Consider the following 4,409-nt stretch of genomic DNA (forward strand, 5'->3'; position numbering starts at 1 on the left):
CCCCATGGAGATTGGCAGACCTGCAGGCTGCATACAAGTGATCTCTGTGACATCGCCGGGATCACTTGTACAAAACAAGCGGCGGCCTCCCCGCTGTACATTGAGCTCTGCTTGCCAAAAAGCCGGGCTAAATGTAGAAAACAAACTACCCGCCCGGAGCCCGGAACTGCATGTGCCAGGCATCGGGAGATAGGAATTCCACACCCCTGCTGCCCCTCTACTCCCTGCTGCCCCGAGGCTGGGCCTTGGTTGGCCTTGTGGGAAATCCGGCCCTGCTAGCAAGCATGATGAACGACACCCGCTGAAAGAAAAACCAGCTGACTGACAAAGACGAGCGCCGAATCAGCAGCGACACAACTGATAGCCACACCCCTACATCATCTTCTCCTCCCACTGTAGTGCAAGCAGGCCCAGCCTACATGAGGGCGACAACTCTGCTCTGAGCTCAGGAGCAGTGCAGCATTGTTGTCACCCGATCACAAGAAGCTGTGTTAGGTGGACTTCACTGGCAAGTTCAACAGGCATTTGAGGGACCAAGACCAAGCTGTGAGTGCAGATGAACTCCTAATGAATGTTGCCGCTCATATGGGAGGCCGTACTTCCTCTTTAACCATAATGAGTAACATTATGCCAGATCTGCTGAGCTCAGAGATAGGGAGCAGTGGCTGCCAATTCCAAAACCGTGCCACGTATATACAGTTCATACATACTGGCCCGGGTCCCATGTTGGCCCGATACACAGAAGTGCGGCTTGGCATGGAGGGAAATGAAATAAGCTCAGGATTGCCGGGTTAGCCGTTCATTTTTATCCAGAAAATTTCGGGAAAGTCACCAAAGATCACAGCAGCTCCGAATGCAGCTCAGAGCCACACTACCCGCCACATAGCAGCTCTCTGTCCCCGATGGGAAGATTTCCTCTAACTTCCTATTGGGCCTCCAGGACAGGAAGGTACAGAAGGTAGAAATGATGCCGGATGAAGTGCTTTCCAAAGTATATTCATTCAGCCAACCAAAAAGTACCACATACAGGACTGTAAAAGTGGAGGGAGATCTCACCTCTGACCAATGTCACTGGAACGGGCGTCCCCATAGCGGGATCTCACCTCACTTCCTGTTCCGGTGACAACTGACAGATTTTAGATTTAATTTCCCTCTTGCCATCACTCTCTGGTAGAAATATTCCCACTGGACCCAATAATTAAAAAAAAAAAAAAAAATCTCTCTCTACAGGTTGAACTCAATGTGTCTATTTTTCAAACTATGTAAATCAAAGTAAGGGTTATAGGAACGGCAGACAGCGCAGTCAGCATCCATGCTGAATGATTGCAGAGGTATAGGCATTCATGGCTCTATTGTGTTCCGATGCAGTCAGTTGATTTGCATTGAGGCGAGTAGAGCAGTGGAGCTCAATCACTGCGCTGTGCTAGGAATCAGGAAGCTCAGCATGCGTTTGTGATCACAAGATATTCATAGAAATCAGACGTTTCAGATATTAGCAATGATACATTTTATATTAAAAAGAAGAAATATGGGGTCAGAGTTTTTCCCCAAAGTTCTACTCAGGGTCACGGGAGGACATAAACTAGCGTCCTCCCGTCACCCAAAGCTCGGTATATAGGGAGCTACAGCTCGCGGTATACGGAGACGCCGCAGCCGGGACGGATCCAGACATTACTGTGGAGATCCACCCAGCTGCGTGATTGACAGCTGGCTCCGCCTATCTAGAGTGCCCGCCCCCTCCCCCGTCCAATCCGCCAGTCAGCGCCAGTCAGCCGTGACAGAGTCACCGCTCTCTGCAGGGAGATGATCGAGAAGTGAGCGAGCGCCGGTACTCACTTTCCGATCTATTGAGCCGACGTGTGACAGTTTCGTTGCCACAAGTCGGCTCCAACTATGAGGCTGAGTGATTTTCACTCGCCTCATAGTTCTCCTTTAAGGCATAAAAAAAAAAGAAGGGACAGATCCTTTAAGTGGTCAAACCTTGTTGGGTCAGGACGAACGCCGCCATCCCCAGCAGCGCCAGGACGATCAGCGTCTTCATGGCGATGTCGGTTGCGTCTGGTCTCAGTCTGGCAGATCTTCGCCTCTCCCTCCGAGTCCCCTCCTGCTTCTTCCTTCTCCCACCGGCTGCAGAGACTGGATCTGTTCTGCGTTATGTCCTCTTATGTAACGGCGCATCGCGTCTGCGCTCCGGTAGCCAAAATTCCCCGAACGTCAGCTCATGCCTGGAAAAGGGGATCCGGAGACTCTGGAAGCCGCCTTATCACCGCCGCGCTCGTTCCTGGTTTCCTGTTTTTGCGGCGGGTTCTCGTCCGTCCGTCTGCCCTCCAGATATTCATGGATGACGCATCGGAGCGCAAAATGTATCCATGTTTTATGTAGAATAACTCAATTTAGAGAGTTTGTTCCTGAGGACTCCTCCCCCCCACAGAACATGTGTCACAGGGGAACAAACAAAAGTCTACATTACAGGGATGAGATTAAAGCCAGCAAGGGAATTGTTTCCAGGATGGGGAATACAGACGTGGGAAGGCGTCCTAATAATCTGTAATCTTCAGTATATATAAAAAATGTGTTACATTGTTTACAATGTGAACAACGCGCTTCTGGGTTTAAGGGAGCGTCTCTTCAGGGGAAAGATAGCGAGAGAGAATGACAATGTTATTATTGATTGGAGTAACAAAAGTGACTTCTGTCAGCATGCAAAGGTGTGATTGTAAGCAAGTCATGAGAGGATACTCAGCAAAAATACAGAGAAAGTAGAAGAAAAATAAAATAAATATTATAATCAGGATAGATATACATCTATACACTATATTGCCAAAAGTATTGGGCCCCTCCCCCTCCAAATCATTGGATTCAGGTGTTCCAATCCCCTCCATGACCCCCGGTGTATAGGATGAGGCACCTCGGCATGCAGACGCTTCTACAGAGATTGGTGAGAGAACGGGTCGCTCTCAGGAGCTCGGTGACTACAAGCGTGGTGCCGTGATAGGTTGTCACCTGTGCAATAAGTCCGTCCGTGACATTTCCCGGCTACTAAATATTCCGCCGCGGTCACCTGTTACTGGGATTATAACAAAGTGGAAGCAACTGGGAACAACAGCAACTCAGCCAGGAAGTGGTCGGCCCAGTAACATGACAGAGCGGGGTCAGCGCAAGCTGAAGCGCACAGTGCGCAGAAGTCGGCAACTGTCTGCAGAGTCAATAGCTACAGACCTCCAAACTCCATGCGGCCTTCAGATTAGCTCCTTAGTACAAAGGTTGATTTCTCTGTATTGATGGAAGAAATATTTTCAGTTGTTTAAGTGTTTTGGAATCCGTCCTTTCCTGGAATGAAAGGAATCAGCGATCGAGGTAATCGTGGCTGGGAAGCAATCCTGCGGTCGGCGTCTGTCTAAACTTCGCTGCATTTAAATGCTCTCACGAATTCAGCTTCATCTTTTTTAAAGCAACCATGTCACTGTCCCCAGAAAACCTTCAATGTTGTTCCTGGTGTAGCAATGACCCCCCCACCACCGCCCAAGGACCTGCTAGATTTTAATGGGTTCCTCTGCTCTCCTCCTGTAGCTACACCCCAAACACATCGATGGTGACAGATGGACAGACGTCCGTAGCTTTAACCTTGTCCTTTCAAACGTATTGTCCGAATGGTTCAGGAGAGAGAAGGTTTGGGTACAGGATACCCAAAAACAGCAGCAAATACCCCCTCCCCTTAAGACACTCTTGATGACCTCATTGGGCCCAACAGACTTCCATGTTCTAGAACCTTTATGCCTCTGCGTGAAGCCAGTGTGGATTCTGTATGCCGAGTTGGAAGGCTACCTTTAGTATCTTCAACCTTGGACACGATAGAGGACTCTTTATGCCTCTAACAGGCCAGTGCAGATTCTGTAGGCCCATCTGGGCATCAGTCTTAATGCATTTTTGCCCTCTGCCACAGACCAGCTGAGGATTCATCAGACTTCTGCCACATGTCAGTTCAGGATGCTCTAGACCCAGACAGGTAGCTGACACTTATTGGCTCCGGCTTCCTCCACCAGACATAGCCTGGGAGGCAAAGAATGGGCCCCTCTGAAGCTACACCATCCTCAGGCAGCAGGCCTGGGAGAAAAAAAAACAAACAAAAACAAAAAACCTTCCACCCAGAGCCATCTTTACCGCAGGGCAAAAGGGGGCAACTGCCCTGGGCCCCATAATTTACAGGTGCCCAGAGCAGCTGTCCTTTTAGTCTGGAGTGGCAGGTAAAAGACAAGCGGCCCATCCAGTGGGGAGATCTCAGTCATCAGCCGGCACTCCTGGGGAACCACTGCTGGGGGCACAGAGGTGCCTGCTAGGAGTACAGCGATCCCTGCTGGGGGCATATAAATCTGTGCTGGTAGCCGCCAGGTCCACCGAGCTCTATAGTG

At 50.0% G+C, this 4,409-nt stretch overlaps 1 long non-coding RNA gene across 1 annotated transcript in view; it reads right to left on the minus strand.

Annotated features, from left to right (window-relative positions):
• The window catches only part of LOC108793452, a 3,295-nt gene extending 1,181 nt beyond the window's left edge, over positions 1 to 2,114 (minus strand). The window contains exon 1 of the long non-coding RNA XR_001941642.1: positions 1,981 to 2,114. This is a non-coding gene — a long non-coding RNA (uncharacterized LOC108793452). The remainder of the gene's footprint in view (positions 1 to 1,980) is intronic.
• Between the last annotated feature and the right edge of the window lie 2,295 nt (positions 2,115 to 4,409).

This window comes from Nanorana parkeri, unplaced genomic scaffold, assembly GCF_000935625.1.
Source record: "Nanorana parkeri isolate BGI_ZX_2015 unplaced genomic scaffold, ASM93562v1 scaffold748, whole genome shotgun sequence".
NCBI lineage: Eukaryota > Metazoa > Chordata > Amphibia > Anura > Dicroglossidae > Nanorana > Nanorana parkeri.